Source organism: Polistes dominula, unplaced genomic scaffold (genome assembly GCF_049000335.1).
Source record: "Polistes dominula isolate Pdom_NZ unplaced genomic scaffold, Pdom_raw_medaka contig_6, whole genome shotgun sequence".
NCBI classification, from domain to species: Eukaryota; Metazoa; Arthropoda; class Insecta; order Hymenoptera; family Vespidae; genus Polistes; species Polistes dominula.
The window spans coordinates 71,789-95,196 of record NW_028301069.1 but is presented as its reverse complement, the minus strand read 5'-3'; positions in this window follow the sequence as shown (position 1 = coordinate 95,196).

Genomic DNA, 23,408 nt, shown 5'->3' with positions numbered 1-23,408 from the left:
TCTGTTTATTCTTCTACCCTTCTATCGCTCCTACCAACAAACAGTTGGAGTATCGAAATAATATGTGTCCACTCTTCGCAGTATGGAGACGCACACAAACACACACATACACAACCAGGAGCGATAACTACGAAGCAGAGCATAAAGAGGAGACCGAGAATAGGAAAAACTATATAGCTACATTCTGTCTCATTCTCTCGCAGGCTCAATCCTATATGTTTGTCTCTTTTTTCTGCTTTCTTCCGTTTTGCTACAGGTTGCTTCAGCTCTACGCAGCACTGTGTTTCATTTTTTTCAAATCACTCCCATTCTAAGGAAGTTTTCACTTTAAAAAAGAAAGCGGTTGAGTACGTTACAATAAAGATATAATTTTCTGAGAAAAAATAAATTTACGTGTATAAAAAGGGCCACGTAAATGTAAGAGTAAGCGTATATTACGTGATAAGCTTAACTCCTGGATAATCAGCTAAATATCTAGATAATCTGTATATTATCTACTAGGCACCCGTTAAAATGAAAGAGAGATTTTTGCTAGAACAACAGCAACGTTTTTCTACGCTTAAATCTATATTTATCTATCTATCTATATATATATATATATATATATATATATATATATATATATATATATATATATATATATATATATATTTAAAAAAATGTAGATATCGTATGTGCCTAATCGCAAATCTTCTAAAGTACTTTACTGATTGTTTTGAAATTTTGACACAACGTTGCATTCGCATACAGCTAGGTTTTTATTCCATTAATTTATTTCTAAAATAATTAATTAATTTTTAAAAATTTAATTGTTTATACGGCTATAGACTTCAGTGAGTGCGCGGTGGAACATTTGAACCTATGTAAATATGTTCATATTTGGAACATATGCGAAAAGAGTGAGAGAAAAGATAAAGAGTACGGGTGTGCATGTGTAGGAATATTTTTAAAAGTATTGATGATAACATCTAGGATATGCCCTTATTTGCATGCGGCGATTGAATGTATATGTGCGTGCGAGCGTGTATCATTTTATTTGAAAGATGTACTACCACCATTTGGTAATATTGCTTTGTGTATTATGAATGCGCCGAAGTCTCCCGAACTTACCCGATCCGAAAGTATCGGAAAGATCCAGTCTTTAGTTTATCGGGGATGATCTAGAGACTTCGAGAAAGAATGAAGGAAGTAGCGAAAAATAATTGTGAGTGTAATAAGTGTATAAAGACTAGGGGTGCCCCGGCCACGCGTTGCTGTGGCTAATAAATAAATAGATAGATCTGAATTTACGCACGTAACATTTGTCTTCTTTTCCTCTTTTCTCTTAATATCGAACGAACTGCGCATGAACGGTAACATAAGATCACCACTTACTTCACATCATATAATTTCACATTGTCTGAATATACGCACATAACATTTGTTTTTTTCTCTCTTTTTTCTTAATATCCTTTTAAAGGAAAAATAATTGTTGTGGGTCACCCTTATCACTCAAGGGTATAAGAAATATAAGAAAAACTATTCTCATACCTACCGAATATACACAAAAAATTTCATATAAATCGGTCAAGTCGTTTCGGAGAATAAGAATAATAAACATTGTGACAGGGAAATTTTATAGAGATAAAGATAACGAAGGAAACCAATGATTGTCTTCTGGATTCGGTGCAGGTTAACGACGAGTGTATTATGAGTGTATTAAGGGGACCTTCTACTCTGAGCACCTAAACAAAAGGCTATTTTCGCGAATTTTTTCCAAGAAAACTATAAAAGATATCGATATAAAAGTTGTTGGGTTCGTTAAATTGAGTCTTAAACTATATAAATGAATTTTTATTTTTTCATTTTAATTAATTTTTTATTGCAATAACAGTAGTATAAGAAAACACCTTAAAACTTTAGTGCTTTGGTAGCTCCATCAGAACTTGAGAATGGCTTACCTGAAACATAAAAGTAAAATGGTTTTATATTCTGTATGACTTTAGCTACAAAGTGACAGTTTTATATAAAAATTTTATCAATAAATAAAAAAATGGTTGACAAATTACAAAAAAAACGTAAATTTTACCTTTTTTTCTCATTGTTTTTGACTAAAAATAAATAGTAAAAATTAAATTAAAAAAAGATTTACCGTCACTTTGTTACAGCTCATGTGTAGAATATGTGGATTAAATTTTATAAGAATCGGCTTACTGGTTTGTGAGATACGATGGAGCTAGTACTTCAAAACGTAGTTTTGAGAAAAACGCGTTTAAAGTTTTTTTTACTCAAAATCGTGAAAAATTCTTACCTAAACTTAATCTGCGATGCCTGGACCGTACAATAGACCTTTTTTTTGTTTAAATTATTCAATTTCTTCCAGTCTTGCCTTCTTTCACTTTGATCTGGCATCTTTTGAGCATTCAGAGCTTCGACGGTTCGCAGATTCGATACGTCGGTCGTCGCGTCTTTTAGCAAAGTCGATCGCTCCTGGCCCAATTTTCATGCCCATCGTTTCCTTCATCTTCATCACTGTTCGGAATCCTTCGTTGAAGATACATGCCGAAACTTTGCACGCAATTTCAACAATTTTTTTGCCGTTAAAAATGTGTTTAGGTGCCATGTACCTTAGATTTGAGGTACTTTCACCAGTCGATGGAACACTTAGAATGCTTCGGCTTGGCATCAGTCGAAATTTTGTGGTAGTATCCTGCCCAAATCTCGTTACGCATATCCTATGAAGAATTCAAATTTCTTCTGACTGCTAAACCGTAGATCTCTGAGAGTTCTTTCATCAACTTGATTGTAAATTTTTAGTTTTTACTTCAGGAACTTTTTTCACAACAGTCGTTTTTCTCTTCACTACTGTTTTTGCTACGGTTCTTATTTTTTTTTTGGTGGTTAGGCGTTTTTCTTTTTAATTTTCTTCTTTTGTATGAGAGCTTTTCTTGCCTTATTAACGCGCTTAAAAATACGTTTTGCCACATGCAAAATACACTTTAACTTTTTAACAATGAAATCTTTACCGTATGGATGATAATAAAGCAGCATTTTAAAAGTCTTGGAGTCTCCGTAGCCGATATAAGAACCGTGCGCGCCGAACGCTCAGGAGAGCGGTCCGAGATAGTAACGTTCAGGCAGCAAAAAAATGTAGTTAGAGACATCGGATCTTTTTGAAATTTTAACACAATATTTCTACATATATATACATTCAAAAAATGTAAAAAAAAAAATTTTTTTTAAAATTGCAGAGTAGAAGGTCCCCTTAACTTTTTTAATAATACATACATACTAATTGGATTATCTCTTATTATTTTTTTAATTGACTTCCAGGTTATTTCAGTGCTTTCACTTGTTTTAATATAACAAAAAATTTTTTCAAATGTAACTTCTTCTTTAGTAATACTTTTACGAGAAGGCAGAATTTGGAAAAAAAATATTGAAACAATCAAAATAGTACATAAATTTTGCATCTTTAAATGATAGGTCTTTTAAACGATTATAAATAGTACTACCAATTTCGTTATTTTTCCGTGGTGCAGCATTTATTAATCCCACAAAAAAAGTTGATTGCGTATCGTTAGTACTTTTTCATGTGGCTGATTTAATGCCTTACCGCAGAGTATACATAGAGAAAAAAATCAAACTCATGCGTAAAATTTAATGATAGTATTTTTTCATGATGTGATGATAATTAAATTTCATTATTATCTGTTAAAGACGATTCAGCGTCATCTGAAATCATTGTTGATAATGTTAATGCAGATTCAGAACAACCGCTAACTGCTACAGAAAATTCCGTAGCATTTGCATGCACACGTGTCGGAGTTTGAGATCGTTTTGAACATCCTAATACATGTTTATTATAACATGCACGATGTGCCATTAAGTTTTCGCTTTCAAAGGATACTCCTTTAAAACGATTGACAATAACAGAGCTATTTTCGTCATTTATACGAAAAATAGAGTTCATGAATCTCTGGATTACATATTTATTTTGTACACTATGCACTAATTGTTTACTTAATCGATCTAAAGCTTTTCCGCTAACAAAGCATCGAGATGAAAAATCAAAACTATTGCTATAATCAGATATTAACAACTGATTCTGTTAATTAGACACATTTAATACTGATGAAAGTAAACTTGTAATATCTGTAATAACTAATGTAGATTCTACACCTGAATTTTCCGATGACTTCCTTTTTTTCGGTGGGATATTTCTTAAAGCTGCATATCGTCTTCGGCAAACTTCGTGAACAATAATGCTTTCTTTATCTCTCCACAGTTTCCATTTACCATCTTCTCTAATTTTACTTTTATTAACAAAAGTATTTATTTATTTTGCATGAACTGTAGAAACATTTTCTTGGTCAAGTAACTGTTTCTCACAAAGAGTACAAACGCGTTCAGTTCCCATTCGTATAATATAGCTGTAAATATTGTTAAAAATTAGAATCAAACATTATTTTATATTTACATTTAATAAAACAAACAAATTATATTTACTTCAAGCAATTTTACATTTAAAAACTAGGTATGGATCATACTAAATTTTTTGGCACGTTTATCACAAGCATCATATAAAACGATTTTTCTTATCATGTGTAAAAAATTTTTTTCGATAAAAATAAAAATTTTATATCGCTATAACTACGTGAATGAGATTCTCGAAACTTTGTGATATGTTTTCTTAAATTAACCTCTGACAAATAAATTATGTTGTAACTAAAAATCGATGTAATTAATCATCAATGTACTTCATATTTCATTTTTGCAATATTTACCGAAAAAAAACGAACTAATAACAACTTGACTATTGAGATATATAATTTTAACTACAAATATTAAATATAATATTAAAGGTCTTTTAATACAATATTTATCATTTTAGAACATGAATATTTCCATCAGATTTGATTAAAAAGAAGAATTCAGTCTGATAAAATCATCTAGTACGGTATTACGTATCATCTGTACGGTAATTCGATGAATGTCTAGGACGAATAGCTAGTCATTTTTGGGAGTTGTGTAGACTTTTTAATGATGATTCTAGTGAAGTATATGCTACAGCAGAGCATCTTTTCAATTGTTTTCGGGAATCCTTTCAACGCTCCTCTGTGTTCTTTGACAAAATTATTGGTTTCGGGTCAGACGGATGTAATGCGGTAAGGGTTCATTCTGGTTTATACGCCGAAAAAAAGGCTATTTTCACGATTTTTTTTTAGGCTTTGATGGATACATATACATATAAATGTTGTTGGGTACGATAAATACACTCTAGGAGTACTAGAAAACTTTTTTCTATTGTTTTTAACATATTTTGACATTCAAAATGGCTGACATACGTGAACCCTTCAAAAGTGCAGGTATGCTGTTGGCGGGCATCGAAATTTGAGAACGGGTGATTTAAAACAAAAAAATTAAACGGTTTTAAATTCAGTATGAAAATGGCTATCGGATATGCTAATACTATCAATTTTTATGAAAAAAAAAAACAAAATTACGGCCATTTTTCGAAAAAAGATCGTTGATTTTTTTCGCACTTTTTTGTAAAAAAAGAATAGTAAAAATTAATATTTTGACTTGGTTATAGCATGCGAGATAGCCATTGATGTTTAGAGTATGTGGTTAAAATTTCAGAAGAATCGGTTGAGTAGTTTCGGAGATATCATGCCCGCCAACCGAAAAAACGTTGTTTCGAGAAAAACGCGTTTAAGGTTTCTTTTAACAAATTTTTAAAAAGTCTGACTTTACCTTATTATGCGATGTCTGCACTATATAGTATTCCTTTTGCTTCTTCAAAATACTCATTTTCTTCCACTCTAGTCTTTTTTCGTTGTGTCCTGGCCTCTATCAAAGATTCTCCGCTCAAATGATTCGCTGAGCACACACGCGTGTTGTCGCAGTTACTAGCGTAATTGACTGCGATAGGGCAAAGTTTTATCCCCAAAACGTGCATTATTTTCAGTATTGGATCAAAACTTTCGTTGAATATACAAGTTGCCAATTTACAAGCTATTTCAACAATTTTTTTTACCATTAAATTGGTGTTTAGGCACCATAGCCCAAACGCATTTGTTGAAGCACTCATTATTATTTTGAGTGTTGCCACATAAACATCTTTCAAGTAATTCTATTTTTGTCAGGTCAACATTAACCTTTTGTTTTTTGCAGCTATATCATTCAGAGACATTTTCACTTACAAAACTGCAGATGGTTTGTCTTCTTTCTCTGTAATATCTCTATGTGTTTGGGTCGCAAAATAATATACTTAGACTGCTCGGATCGTTCTAAAATTTGTTGTATGATAATTCTACATATGTCTACTTTCAAAAAATGCAATAATATACAAATTTATTTTTTCAAAATGATAAACCGGAATGAACACATAATGGGTAAGCATGATTCAGTAAGAACAAGATTTGAAGATAGTTGTCCTAACATATACATCATAACATGTATTAGTCACTCGCTTCACCTTTGTGCCAGTGAAGCTTGTGACGCAATACCGTTTGATTGTGAAAAATTATTTCATTCAATTTATAATCACTTTTCATCAAGTTGTAAGCGGCAGCATGAATTTAAACAATATCAACAGTTCTTAGAGCTAAAAAGTCATAAAATTTTGTGTCCAGTGGAGACTCGATGGCTTTCAGTAACAGCTGTAATTACCAGGCTTCTAGAGCAGTGGAACGCGTTAATTTTATATTTTAATAATATTGTTTACGATATTGAAAGGAAAAGATCTAATTCACGAAAAACAAAAACTTCTTCGACGGCTTTAAATTTTGAAATAGAAGAATTTATACTTCAACATCTTAATAACCTGATTACAAAATTATATTACCATTCTCTTGAGTGGATTTTACCAAAATTCTCAACTTTAAACAAACTTTTTCAGTCCGAGAAACCATTAATTACAGTCGTTCATTAAAAAATGAGTTCAACATATGCAGAGTTACTTAACAACTTTATGGTCCCTGATTACGTTAATAAAACATCGTTAAGTAAGATTAATCAGGACGATGAATCGAAATATATAAATATTCTGAATGTTTAAACGGGTGTATATTCAATTGATTTTTTTAACGAGCCTGAGTACTCGACATCTCTACTAAAAGAAGTACAAATCGAATTTCTTACTAATTGTAGAAATTTTTTCGTAAAAGGCTGCTTAGCAATAAAAAAAGGTATGAATTCGATATCATACTATTAAAAAATTTATCTATTATTAATCCTGAAGAAGCTATTGCTCAATTTACTCGAAATATAACACCTTCTTTATTACCAATAATGCGACAACTACCTCGACTTGTCCCTAAGGAATGTTACCAATCAATCGACGATGAGTGGCGACAGCTACCAAACTTTATTTTACCAGAAGATATTAAAGTCACCGACCCTGTAGATTCATTTTGGCACAAATTAAAAAAATTTCAAGATAAAGACGAAATTTGTTCTTTTAAAAATCTAGCTATTTATATTTTTTTAAGTACAATGTCACTACCGTTGTCAAACGCAAATTGAGAGCGTATTTTTAGTAAAATTTATTTAAATAAATCAAAGGCTCGTAATAAGTTATCTGTAGAAACGCTTAATGGGTTGTTATTGTCTAGACAAAGAGTAAATTCAAATTGTGTTAATTATGAACCCAGTCAACGCGAATACTATTTAATAAAAAAATCTTTATATGTTAGTGAAAAGAAAAGCAATGATGATAAAAACAATAACGAAGAAGAAGTGATTTTAGAAATGTCAGACATGGACGACTGATTAAAGCCAAAGTAATTGTTTTGTTAATGATTATGTGTTAAACTATTGAAATAATTTAATTTATTGTTATTAATTTTGTTATGTTTTTTTTGAAAGTTTAATTGTAATGATTATTAATTAGATTATATTAAAGTATAATGTAACAAATATATTAGGTTGTCAAGTATAAAAATTGAATTCAATTATGCCGCATAATTGAATTCGAATTTCATACTTGACAGCCTAATATAATATTATATAATAATTATTTAATATATTTAAGAAATGTCAGACATGGACGATTGAGTAAAGCCAAAGTAATTGTTTTGTTAATGATTATGTTTTAAACTATTGAAATAATTTAATTTATTGTTATTAATTTTATGTTTTTTTTGAAAGTTTAATTGAATTGATTGTTAAATAGCTAATATTAAAGTATAATCTAAAAAACTTATAATATTATATAATAATTATTTAATATATATTATAATTTTTTTTTATTTATTTAAAAGAATGATTCCCTTTCGGGATACATGGGGTTCGTCGACCCGTTTTAATATAATACCTCTTTACAAATATACATTTTTAGAAATACACCTATACACAAGTACACCTTTATTAACTTCTTCTTACTACCACATCCTCTTAACACCGCTCTCTCCTCCTACATAATTCCTTCATGCATTCCATTCCCTTTTCCTCCTCTCCCATCAACACTTCTATCCTCTCTTCCGTTTCCGAATAGTTACATTCCCTCATCACATGCATTCCTGTCTCTTCCTCTATCCCACACAATCTGCACATAATCTTCTCATCCTCTTTTATCCAGTATCTGCTTGCCCTCCATTCGTTCCCTAATCTGAATCTTGCCATCATTTTCAATTTTTTCCCTTAACTTTTTTCTTGCAGATATTTTGGTATCCCTTCTGTTCTCCATCTTCCATATTCCCTGTTGTACTTTGATTCTTCTATCCTTTTATCTTTTTCCTTTCTTTCCTCTTCTACCACTTTATTCCTCCATATCTCTGCCACATTCTGTCCGTTATCATCTCTTGCCTCTGCTTCCCATCTGTTTAGTCCTGCTCTTTCATACATTTTTTTCCTCAATCTACCCATTCTCGTTTCCTCCCACTTCTTCCTATCCATCTCTTTCCTGCAATGTCTCAGAAGTTCATTTTCCGCCCTCTTAATCTTTTCTTCATACTTAATAACCCTTACTCCTGCTTCCACTGCTATTCTTTCCACCTTCGTTTCCTCCCTTATCAAATATCCCGGTACACTTAAATCCAGTCCTAGTGTTGAGGAATTGAGTAGGTTTAATGAGTAGAACGCCGAGCAATTGCAGTGAGTGGTCAGATTTATTTAAAATGCGTACGAGTACACCGCGTGTCGGTTGAGATTTAAACTGAGTGGCCGTTGAGCGGACTTCGTTCCGAACTTTCCACTACGAATGTTACACTGAGTGGACTTGAGACTACGTGATTATATTAATCACTTTTGAATCGGACGATGAGAAGCCGGCGTCACGGCGCTTCTTCACCGCCGAGATGAGTTATGGCGAGTCTGCATTGAGCGACAACTGTTAAGCATTCTGATTGGGCAGATTAATTCCCAAACACCTAGTATATTCCTTAAGTACCTCTCCTGTATTCTTTCCAACTCCTTCCTCCCCTCTATCCCCCAAATTTCCACTGCATACATGAATATACTCTTTACCATCGCATTGAACATTATCATTCTCCTCCTAAAGTCTCCACCAAATTTCCTCTCTCCAATACTCCATACTTGTACTAGAGCTGCTGCTGCTCTCCTTCTTACATCCTGAATATGCGACTCTTCCTTGTTATTGTACCTAAACGTGTATCCTAGATATTTGAACTCTCTTACCTCCTCTATCTCTTTCCCATTATAGAACCACTCTCTTTTCTTTCTGCTCCTTCCCTTACTGAACATCATCACCTTCGTTTTTTCCGTGTTTACTTCCAGATCCTTCCTTCTGCAATATCTCCCTACGCTTTCCATCATTTTTTCTAGTTCCCCCTCCGTCTCCGCTATTATCGACAGATCATCTGCATACGCCAAGGTGTATATTCTCTTCCCTCCTATCGTTATTCCTCCCTCCTGTCTTCTCCGTAAATATTCCTCTATGTCCGCAATAAATATAATAAACAAGAGTGGGCTCAATGGACACCCCTGCCTCACACCTTTCTCTGTCCAAAACTCCTCTGTTATCTTCTTCCCTACTCTTACCCTGCTCTTCGTTTCTTCATATATCTTCCCTACGTTGTAAATTATGTCTTTACCCACCATCTTTTTCTCCAAATAGTCCATCAATTTCTCCCTATTTACCCTGTCAAAGGCTGCCTTCAGATCTACAAACATTACGAAAAGCTTTCTTTTCTCTCTGTTTATTGCCTTTTCTAGTGCCGTCTTCAAAATATATATATTTTCTATTCCCCCTCTACCTTTTCTAAATCCTAATTGTGTTTCTGGAATTAATTTTAACCTTTCTGCATCCTCCCTTAATCTCTTTTCCACTATCGCTGCATATATCTTGTATGCTGTACACATCAATGTCACTCCTCTATAGTTACCTACTTCTTTTCTATCTCCCTTCTTGAAAATTTGACATACTATACCTTCTTTCCATTCTTTTGGCCACCCTTTACCTTTCCATATATCATTTATGATTTTTCTTAATTTCTCCCTAACCTCCCTACTCGCATATATCCACACCTCGTTTCTTATCCCATCTACACCCGGACTTTTCTTTTTCTTCAGTTTCCTTATTGCTTGTTTCACTTCTCCTATTTCTATTTCCTTCGTATCCTCTCCTTCTATCTTTATCCCTCTCTCCTGTCGTTTCCTCTCACCCGCCCCCCTCATATTGCTTCATAAAGTGTTGTTTACATTCCTCCATTGCTATATTCTCTTCTATCCTTTTTCTTTTACCTCTTTCCCTTCTGATGTATCCCCAAATCTCCCTCTCATCCTTTATTTCCATAACCTTCCTAATTTCTGTTTGCCTATATGCCTCCTCCTTATCTTTGCATTTTCTCTTGTGTCTTTTCCTTTCCTCAACATATTCTATCCTTTCAACTTTTCCCTTCTTAAATCCTCTCAGTTTTCTATTCAGGCTCGTTTTACTTTCTCTACATTCTCTATCCCACCATTTTTTCCTTTCCTCTCCCCATCTACCTGATTCTATTCTCTTTTTTGTTACTGCACTCATTATTTTCTCTATCAATTCTACTAACTCTTCCTGCACTCCTTCTTTACCAAACTTTACACCTTCTAGCTTTTCTCTAAACTTTCTTATTCCCTCCTCTGACCAGTCTTCTATTTCAATCCTCTCCTTTTTCTTTCCTTCCTCTAAACTATCACTATTTTTTCCCTTATCCCTATTTCTATCGGCATGTGATCCGATTCTGTTCTCTCTCCTATTTGCATTTCTTCTATCTCATCCCATGTTTCTTCATCCGTTATCGCATAATCTATGACGCTACTTCCTATTTTGCTTACAAAAGTCCATTCCCCCTTTTTATCATTTTTCTTACTTCCATTCAGTATCCCCACACTGTTCTCCGCTACCATCTTCAGCAATTCATACCCACGTGCGTTTATCACCCTGTCCTTTGATTTTCTTTTCTTCTCTGCCCCCATCCAGCATGTTCCTCCTTTATCCGGGATCCTTGCGTTGAAATCACCTACTATTAGCAACCTCTTTTCTTCCTTCCTTTCTATGCATTCCTCCACTTCTCTCAGCTTTTCCCTCTCTCCCCCTCTGTTGTATACAATTATTATGTGCCAAATTCCTTCTTCCGCCATCCTTATCTCAAGCTGTATAATTCCCTCCTTACCTGCCTCTGCCTTCACAATCTCTAAATCCTTTCTTACTCCAGCAATCATTCCACCCCTGTATCTACCCTTCATTTTATCCTTCCTCGCCTCTTGCACTATCCAGTTGTAATTCCTTGGAAATGAATCCTCCGTCTTCTCCCACCCCTTCTTGTCTAACCACGTCTCCTGCAGTCCCAATGTATCAAATTTCTCCAAATTTTCCCAAAAGTCCTTCTCCTTGTTTCTTATCCTTGCTACATTCCATGCCATTATTCTCACCCTTCTCCCTTCCTTTGTCTCTATACTTTTTCCCTTCTGTTTTTTCCCTCCTCCTTCTTGCCTCTTCTTGTTTCTCTTCTTTCTCTCCCTTCCACCTAGTTCTTGTTCTCCTCTGTCATATAAAAACTCTGTTTCTCCTTCACTAGCTTCTTTTCTCTATCACTCCATCTATACCACACTCCGTCTATTTCCAATTTTCTATAACGTATTATCACCTTCCTTCCTTGCTTTCTTAAACCCCTCGCCTGGTTCACTATATCTCTTTGAACCATTCTCTCCTCCCTTGATCTGTCATGCTCAATATATACCGGTTTATCTCCTAACTTCTTCTTATTTTGCATAATACTCTCCTTTTCTTCTCTCTTGCTCAGTTTCACTCTTATAATTTTCTTTTCATACCCCATCAGATTCGCTTCTTCTACCTTCACCTCTGTGTCCAATTTTCGCTTAAAAAAGGCCTCCATCTCTTTCTCCAAACCTTTTCTATCTTTTTTTAACCCCCTTATTATTACATATCTTTTTCTTTCCTCCGCCTCCCACTTTTCACATCTTCTTTCTACCTCTTTTACCCATTTCTCTACCTCCGTTTGTTTTCCTGCTTCCATTCTTAAATCGCTACTGCCTCCCACAACCCCCTTGTTTCCTTCTTTTATATTGTTCTCCCATTCCTGTAATTTATTGCTCCAATCCTGTAATTTTTCCTCTAGTCTTACTTCTAACTCTTGACTTCTTCTCTCCCACTCCTTTCCCTTCCTTTCAATTTCCTTCGCCACTTCTTCCCTTATCTCCATACTCAATTTTGCCACCTCTTGCTTTATCTCTCTCTCCACCTCCATCATTTTTTCCATCATAATAAACATCAACTCTCTATCCGTCTTATTCGCATATTTTTCCTGAAGCTAGCCCCTCCATTACTGACCCCCCACCTTCCATTTGCCCTGTACTTTTTCTTGTCACCTTCTCCCTCTCCTCTGGCGAACTCAACTCTCTCTTTCTCGATATCATCTCTCTTATGTCTCCTGTACTCTCTGATCTGTGCCTAGACCAGGTCAGCGCCCTGTTCGGTCTCCCTCTGTCCTTCTTCTTTTCCTCCTTATCCACACCTACCTCTCCTGCGCTCCCTTCAGAGCCCTTCTTTACCGACCGTCCTATCTCACTTTTCCTCAAACCGCTATCCCTCCCGTTGTCGTTTTTTAGCGCTTTTATCTCCATACGCTCTTCTTTTCTATACTCACTCTAACCTCCACTACCTTTTATACTTTACTCCTTTTTCACCTCTACTTCTAACCAATTTCCACTCCTATTATCTCTTTGCACTAAGCCCTTTTTTCCACCTCACTTTCCTCTATTTTTTTCCTCTATTAATCACCTTTACACTTATTCAAACTATATTTTCTCACACTACACTCACGCACGCTGTTTTCCCTTCAAGCGATCGACCGATTCGTTATGCTTATGTTTAATAAATGAATTTTAATTAATATATAAAATTGATTATTTTTTTTATTTGATGATATTTTTTAATAGTATTTATGCAGAAAATTTTTTTAAAAATTAGTAATTTCATTTATTATTGATAGATTTGAAAGTGGTATGACATAGAATAAATTTTGGTACCTTTAGTACACACTCTGTGAGAGGAGCATCTACTTTAAAAGCATAATCTCAAGGAATTGATATTGATATGATTAGAAGAAAGCAGGCTGGTCTGCCAAGTCTCAAACCTTTGCAAAGGCTTACGATAGACCAATTATGACTTCAAATCAAGAAGATTTCGCTTTAGCAGTTCTTGATTCTAACTAGACTAGTTGATCCATCGTCTTAACTTCATTGATATAAGTTCAAGAGTTCTCTTTTGTTTTTTCGGCATGTATATTGTTATGAGGTCTCGTAAAATAAGCAAATAAGATAATAGTTATAGGATTTAACCACTTTTCTTAGGTTTTAGAAAAAAAAGAAAAGGAAAAATTGATGTGTGTATTTGTGGAGTTGCCCTCTCTCTTACCCTCAGAAGCCCCAGTCTCGTTGAATACGACGTCTTGAGAGACCACTATCGTTCCCTTCACTGGATTATATAGACGGTAATTTGAGGATTCATCCTGGTACCCCACGAGCCTTAATTTCCTCACTTTGTCGTCTACCTTCTTCCGAAATTTCTTGGGGGGAAGGGGTTGTACATGCGCATACGCCGTCGATTCGAGAACTTTTATGTGGCCTAGTCCTGGCTTCTTAACAGTCCACTCGTCATACGCTGTTCTGATATCCTTCCTGCTTGAGTGCGTCGTTGGGTTAAGCACTTAAACAGTCGTGTTTACAGCTTCAGCCTACAACGTACTTGAAAGTTCTTTGGCTCGTAACATCGTCCTGGCGCTTTCGAAGATTCTATAATTTGCCCTCTTAGCCTTTCCGTTCTGTTGGGATGTGTGCGGCGCCGAATTTTCCATGTTTATTCCCCGTTGTTCGAGATACGTTGTGAACCTTTTATTTTTGTATTAGCATCCGTTATCAGATCTCACTGTCTTCAGCATCCACTTGAACTTGTTCTCGACAAGTTGATCGTAAACCTTGAATTTTTCAAACACCTCATCTTTGTGTTTGATGAAAAAAACGTGAAAAAATCTCGAAGCTTCGTCTATGAATGTCAAAAAAAAACTCACGCCACCCCGTGACTTCACCTGAATTGGCCCGCACACGTCGGTATGAACGCACTCTTCCGGCCTCATCTCTCGCGGACTCAAACCTCCTAAAATGGGGTAATCTATCTAAAAAAAAAATCCTAAAACAAATACCTGATTATTAAGAACTGTCAAAATGGTCAAAAAGTGAAAACTGAGCGATAGTATTATGCACTGTCATCTTGGAGCTGTGTAACAATTAATAAACATGCAATTAATGGAACAAGAAAGGTAACATGCAAACAAATAATTCAAACAACATAAATATGCAAATTTAAATAAAACAGACACTCCAAAAATGCGATTCAATTCAGAGAAGATAGTGTATATTTTGTCACTAGGCTGTCTAACTTTTATTTCATTCAAAAAGCGCTGCCTGATGCTGGTGATGCTTTCAATGAACATGTCATTTTCCACTACACTAAAATTACGACAGGCCTCATGCCTCATCTCAATAGTGAGAGAACAGAGGAATTGAATGCAGCCAAATAGTATGACCAAATCAAAAGCAGGAAAGTAACCTTATTTTTTTGATGAATTACATCATCAATCATGATTGCAGCTAGAACTAACTGCGGGTGGATATTCACCCCTTGTCCCTGAACTTTTACTGAACGAGAAACTACGGATGCAAACATAGGAGAAAACAGCACTTTGGGGTATTCAGAAGCAGGACCAAAGAAACTAGTGTCATATTTTATCCTGCCAAAGTCATGATGGAACAATGTACAGGTTGGATGGGAGAAAACAGCACTCAGACGGGGTAGTGTGATCATATCAGGATCAAGAGACTCAGCTCTCCTACGCATTGCACCCTCAATGGCCACTATCTAGTACTTTTCACATACCATCCTCATTACCTCTGCAAAATCTTTCTCTGAGCGTATAAGAATCTTCTCAATTACTGCTCCTCTTTGCAGGAAAACAACTATTATAAATGTCATGTCCACCATTAGAGTTTGATGGTTATTATACTCAAGAACTTGGTCTCTTCCATCCACGTGCACTTAAATCTTTAACTCCCTCGGAGGAAGTCTGCTTCCTGCTCTCCCAGTCTTCAGACACTTCATAAGGATCAACTTAGGATCAAATCCTTGATATTTGCAGGTTTGGATAATCTTCTTAATTTTTATCATGTATTGTTCATTGTCAGTGGGCACCACCACGGAGTCAAACAACACCCACCAATCACGTCTGCTGAGACCAGCCATACTTAGCATGTGTGACAGTTGCATCCTCTCAGTCTTACTCATTCTAGAAGTGTCAGGCAAAACATCAGGCTTAATATCATCATAGGATGCTGGAGTATCATTGAGCCCGGCAGGAACAGGACTAGTGTCTGCACCCCCTCTTAGCCTGGGGTTCGCTGCAGGGGGTCTAGCTCCAGTATTAACCTTCTTAATCGTGTCACCTCGCTTAGACATGCTGGGTCGTTCACCATCATCACTTACTGTCTTATAATCCTCCTTTTCCTGGGGGGAATCTGCAAAAGAGGCAGGATCCAGCAGCTTGACGGTAGTAATGACTTTCAACAATTCTGGAGGGCCAGTGTAGGGTTTTGAGGAATCCTTTAGTGTGGTACTGTAGGTGCCCAAGCACTCTTCTATGAAATTGGAAACCACTTTCTCCAGATTATACTGTGTTACCACTATACCTCGATTAAGGCTTGTGGTCACAGCTATCACAATCATCATATCATACTCTTCTCCATTCGGAAATTACTCATGAATGCGTTTATACTCAACTGCGGCCTCATATGTGCTTAAACCTATTCCTATGGAGTGTTATACAGTAGTCGACGGGAAATATCAGTTGATGCGTACGTGTAGTCAGTTGGCTTCCTCTCGGTAGTTAGGGTTACTTCTGTGGGGTCAGTCTGGGTGGAAACACTACTCAGGGTGGGGGGTAAGGCAGAAGGGGTATCTGTTTGCGTGGACACGTTATCTGAGAGAATAGTGGATATGATCTTGCACTAACAGGGGGACTGGTGGATTCTACTCTACTGGTCTTCTCTACTTCTAATCTACTGGTGAGTAGGTGGAAATCTTCAACGATAAGACCCTAGGTAACCCGCGTTACCTAGGAGTGTGGGATTTTTACCCACTAAAACCACCTCCTTTAGTCCCTACATTGTGTTACCCTGCGGGACCGCCGTCAGGCATTACTTCGAGAAGCAAGGAATCAGCTACGGCCGCGCCAAAGTTTTATTCTCGCTCATGTCTATTCCGATCTTCCATGCGCAGCTTCTTCAAGACATCTGTTGCAAAGTCTTCGATACTGTTCCACGAGTCTGCCGTATTGAGCATGAGGTTCACGACGTTGTCTGGGGTGATCCTTTCTTTGAGGTGCCCCTGAAGTTGGTCTCGCTCGTTGTTGAAACGCGGGCACACGAAAAATACATGCTCCGCGTTTTTAGTCACGCTGCATGCTGCTGGGAAGTCCTCATTGTCGTCTAGCTTAAAACGGTGGAGATATTTCCGAAAGCAGCCATGGCCCGTTAGGAACTGGGTAAGATAGAAGCCTACTCCCCCCCCTCATGGCTGCGTCCCACCCAAGCCCTAAGCGATGGGATCAGCCGGTGTGTCTATCTGCCTTTAGGTGACTCGTCCCAGCGCTCCTGCCATTGCAGTAGTGATGCTATCTTTTCCTCCTTGGCAATGTTCTCCTTGTCAGGTGGTGTCCGCCGTCCTCGGGTGTATATCCTGCTTCGCTCGTCCGCGAGGATTTCCTGCGGTGGCATGCCTGCCACTACACACCCCGCCTCGTACGATAGTGTGCGGTACCCGGCAGCAACTCTCAGAAGAGTTCTGCGGTATACCGACACCATTTCCCTTCGGTATGAGGCCACCTTGAGTGCCTCGTGCCAGATCGGCGTAGCGTACAACAGTATCGACGTTGTAACTGTTGCGAGCAGTGTTCTTCTCGCCTGCTTGGACCCTCCGATATTCGGCATAAGTCGCGCTAGTGCCGCGCCGATCGATAGATATGTAGTAGTTGTTCGTATGTAGTAGTGTATTAGTAGTTGTTCGATACTCGTAACGAGTTTTGATCTAGAATCTTAATCGATAGAATCGGACCCGCGCATTTCAAATACAGCTTACAAATACAGTTACCGTACGATCATTTCGGATTCTACAAACTATTTTGGAGACATTGTCCCCGTTTACACGCTTCAGTAATGATCTCCTCAAATAAACCTTTATATTAACGGTGTATGCTTTGAGGACATACAAAGTGGAAGTATACAAAATGTGGAATAAATTAGACTGTCCCCGAAATAGCCAGATGTCCTCAATCAATACCTTATATAGAAGAAAATGGTCTCAAAATAACCAATAGACAAATATATATTTGCATATAAACAATAGAAGTATTGTGAGAGTAGTAGTGTGAATATTAATTAAAAGTTTTTTTTTTTAAATTACACGTATATAATGTCACATATCTATTAGCTTACAATTTTTTAGCTAGCGGTAGATTCAAACTGAACTGAAAAATTATGGATTGTTTCTCTTTTATTCTTTTTCTATTGTGGGGTTCAGAAAAGAGAAATGAAATGAAAAATGATATGATATAATATATATATTTAATTATGATGTTGACGAGCGGTATTTACAATAGTTTACAAAATTACAGAATACAAAAGAGTTACAAATATAAGACCGACTGACTGACTGATTGATAAACTGACTGACTTGAAGAATGACTGATAAAACAGGTAATATACAGACGGATATAACAGGCTGATAGTATAAATAGAGAGCCGAGAACTAAAGGCGCTTTCTTACTTTCTTTCACACATTTATATCATAAAAGAGTAACATCCCTTTGGAGAGCGAAGAAGGTTATGGACATTATCGACCAATAGCAGAAGGATCCACCCCCTATAGTCCACCGATGGGTACAGCTTATGTTTTTGGTAAAGAACGTAGTGGAAATCCTGCATAAAGGAACTTTGTTTTAAAATAACGGAATATCGTTTCTTCTTGTTGTGTCGCATGTGTTTACAAAAGAATCCGAAACACTCAAAGGACCCGACACTACACAACGGTTTTTGTCGCGCCAATTTGTCCCGATAATTCTTAAGTTTTTCTGGGAATCTATTGCTCAATAGAATATTTCTCTTAATCTCTGAGTGAAGTCTTCTTTCACTAAGAGATCGATAGTGTATTTAAAACAGAATCATATTTCCCTCGATAAACATCTTACGATTTTGATTCTATCTGAGACTATTGCACTCAGCATTCCATTTTTATTGTTTGAATTTGGATAAGTGTAGTTTTTATCACCTATTCCACCCACTGATAATACAGGTGCTCCTTTTTATATATGGTAATAATACTATATTAAATAAATCCTAAAATTATCTTACTCTTAAAACTGCGCATTCGTCTCATTCTCTCGAAACTTAGTTTTTTAAAGGTTTCACTTCTAACACGTGTAATCTGCATAGATGATATTTTTAAAGTGAAAACTTCTTTAGAATGGGAGTGATCTAAAAAGTAAATAAACGAAAACGGAGCTGTGTAACGAAACTATGAAACAGCTGCTATACTAAAAGACTATGAAACGGCTGCTATACTAAATAATGAGAGAAAAAGAGACAAACATATAGGATTTAGCCTGCGAGAGAATGAGACGGAATATAGCTATACAGTTTTTCCTATTCTCGGTCTCCTCTTTATGCTATGCTTCGTACTTATCGCTCCTGGTTAAATATGTGAGTGTTTGTGTGCGACTGCATACTACAAAACGTGGACACATATTATTTCGATACTCGAAATATTTGTAGGTAGGAGCGATAGAAGGGTAGAAGAATAAACAGAGATAAGAACTAGGTATGTGACAAAAGTATAAGGTTTAAACCAACCGACGGTCGAAATAAAGAAAGAAGGTGCGTAATCTGTTTTTATTTTACCAAACGTGGTATTTCTTTTCTATTTAAAAATGTTTCTATTTTATTGAAAAATTATTATTAAATTATTTATTTCGCAAATATTGTAATTAACAATTACGAAATATATCGAATATAGTAATTGTATTGTCTGTTATATTTTACAAAAAAAAAAATTAAATGAATATCAGATACATGAGAGAAAAAGAATTAGACAACATTGTAGAATATTTTTCTTATAAATATCCAAAGACATGTTTTATAATTATAATGTTTGCGTATTTAGAAAATTTATACTAATTTTTCAATAAAATAGAAAAGTTTTTAAATAGAAGAAACATGACACGTGACAAAAACATAAAACATTATTTACTTCATATTTCCAATAAGAATAAAATAATATAACTTATTTTACAAATATAGAAAAAAATATAAAAAAAAATTTTTTTTTAATTTTTAATATTATAAAATAAAACAACGGAAATGATAAATAGATATTAAAATCATTGTAATTCAAAACCCGATGAAACAAAAAAAATACGACCAGAAGTGTCCCCTTTTTTACAGCATCTACAGGTATAAGTTGCAACTCAAAAAGAAATACTTGTGTATGCTAACCCATGATAAAGATATTTCACATACATAGAAAGTGTGAAAAGTGTGAAAGAAAAAATTCATCTACCTGAGTTTAAAAAAAAATATATATTATATTTACTAAGGTTAAGACAGGATATCTTTCCACCGACAAACATTCTACATTTTTGGGTTTGTATTTATGACTAGCGCATTCGATATATTCTATCTTTATTATTATTATTATTAATTGGCGTTAGGAACTCGAAAGTTCATTGCCGCAAATACCAAATCTCGCCATTGTTCCCGTCCCTGAGCACAATCCTTCCATTCGCGGTCTTCGTATCTTATTTCTTTCAGATTCCCTTCTAATATTATCCTCGATGTTCTATCTTCATGGGTACAATTTTGAAATGTTAGTTTTTGTCAGCTACCTACTCCCAAAGTTGGTCGTTTCCATGAGAACAGAATTATAAAAAACAGAGAAAGTCCGTTGAAATTTGATCTATATTCCTAATCTTTATTATCGGTTCGATAATATTCATGCCTATAGTTTTGCAAAGAATATGGGCGTGTTGTCATCATTCCTACTCACTTCTCAAATCCTTTTGTTAAAGATATCTTACTCTGTATATTAAAAAATTACAAAATACATCAGAGAAAAAAATTAGACAACACTGTAGAAAACGTTAGAAGCAGATGATAAACTCCATTCGGAAGCATGTAAATTACTGTTACATTTTTCTTTTCCTTCTTCATAGAATATATTCGATTCATTAAGATTTAAATAAGTCTTTTGAATTTCATATTTATATGTTTTTATAAAAAATATACAAAGACTTGTATTGACCCAGGAATACAAAAAACTTATATTAATAATTATAATATTTACGTAATAAAGAAATTTATGGTAATTTTGTAATCAAATAAAAACATTTTTGACAGGCTGAGTGCCTAGCGTTAATTGGTGGAGTTTACCACGGATCCCAAACTCGAGACTTGTTGTCAACACAGTTCGATAAACTGAGAGAGCGATACGATTCAATGCGTTCTTTAAATTTTTCGTTTTTCAGATCTTTATTTAGTCGGGAGTATTTAGAAAGATAAGTTTGTGGTCCAAAGAATAAAGACGAAATATGTTATAAATAATAAGAATTTCGCAGTGTGGCACAGGCTACAGAGTTGGAAAAACATTTCTAGATAATATCTCTATTAGATTTCTTATTGCATTTTACCAGAACCTTCGTTCAGTCCAGCAGTATTTTCCATATGTTTTTTGTAATGTCTTTATTTCGTCTATCCTAAAATGTTTGTTAGCAGCGCAAGAATGTAGATTAAAAAAGGGAAATTGAAAAGCATACTAACAAAACAAAATTTTATACTTGAGTTTCAAAAAAAGGATATTTTATATTTACTTAGTTTACGACGAATTATATTTCCTTTGATAAACATCCTATGATTTTAGTGTCTATTTATAACTATCGCATTCAGCATTTTATTTTTATTCCTTAAATTTGGAAAAGTGTACTTTTTATCGACTATTCCACTCACTAATCATACCGGTGATCTTTATTATATATAGTAGTAATATTATAATAAATAGATTCAACAATTATCTTACTCTTGAAACTGTGCATTCGTCTAATTCTCTCGAAACTAAGTTTTTTGAAGGTTTTACACACGTGTGATCTGCACACATGATTTTTTTTCCATTGATACTATTTTTGCTTCTGTCGCTGTTTACCGAATAAATAATTATGTATATAGTAGTTCTAAATATGAAAATTAATAAAAACTAATTTTTTTGCATTTAAAATGTTTATTTAATTTTTTTTTATGATAAAGTTCTGTTATTTTAAAGTAACATTGGCTAATAAAGAAAGCTTCTGTATATTTAGGATCACACTTTTGCGTTCCATCAAATGTTGGAAATAGTTAAAAATTCCGTTGCAGCAAATAGTTCTTGACCATTTTTATTTGTTTTATTTGAGGAAAATATTCGAAGATTCTAGAAGGATAAATTTTTACGAAAAAAATAAATATATTAGACCGGTGGTCAGTGCTTAGCTGTTATATAAGCAAAACTGTTTATTGCATTCTGTAAGACCCAGGAATTAATTTAACTTATAACCATTTAAAATTATAATTGTATCCTGTCTATGTCAGGAGTACAAATAAATTCGTAAAAAAGAGGACGTCTTTTTTCCACTAATATAGATAAATAATCAAGAAGAATAAAAAAAGACCAAGTACAATACTTCCATTAAAAAATGTGCGAAAATATGAAGTATATATATGTATATATTTTTTTGTAACATTAAGTGAAAACTGTTTCGTAGAGTTTCATGTTTAGTTTTATTCATAAAAGTGTGAATATTATAGGCCGTTGTTACCTGAAAGTCACATATTGAATATACTGCAATACAATTGTTTAAACAAACAATTTTTCATTTATTTGCATATTTATGTTTATAATTGCTGATTTTTTGTAACCCCAATTTTTTTGGAAAAAAAAAATTTGGCCCTTAGAAGGGTAAATAAATATAGAAGGAAAGAAAATGAATATAAAAGCAAAAGAAATAATATAAATAGACAGGAAATCAAATTTAAGGCTTATCGCTTAGAAATGAAAGGAAATTAAAGTATGTAACATTCTGACACTTATAGTCAACATATTATGCTTGCAACTTTTGATTCAGATAATTGTGAGCGCGCGCGCGCGCGTGTTAATTTATTACTACAGTATTAAATTACATTATCTCCGTTTTATTTATACAGTGTATTATATACTTTTATTAAAATATAATACACGTATTATATATTATTGATCTATCTATTACCAACAATAGTTATACAAAAATATACCTTTTTTTTTAAATTAATCATTTTTACACAATTCTAATAAAACTAGGTATGATAGGTATACATATAGTTTTGATAAATATAATGCTCATAGACATAAATTTTTAGTTTTAAAAGAATATTAATTATTGTTTACGTTTAATTGTCCGAAAAAAGGTATACATTTTTTAAAACATTAGGATAAATAAACAATTCAGTAATCAATTATTCTTACTTTTGGGTTTAGTAATTATTATAGAATAACAGATAGTAATAGGAAGGCATTTGTTTTTGATAAAGTGAGAAGTTTTTAATAGGAAAAATACTTTGTATTTATTTTACATAATATAAAATTCGCTGTTTTTAGAAAGTAGTATACTACTTCGAAGCATATAGCTAATAAAATAATATAATCTATTGAAAAAACTGTTGTAACTGAAGAAAGGCGTAAAGTTAAAGCACACATTGGTATTGAAAATATTTAAGTTGGTTGCAAAATAAAATGTTTCATTGTGGCTAGTATTTAACCACTTAGCCTATGATATAACTTCACGGTGGTGGTGCCTTGCGCG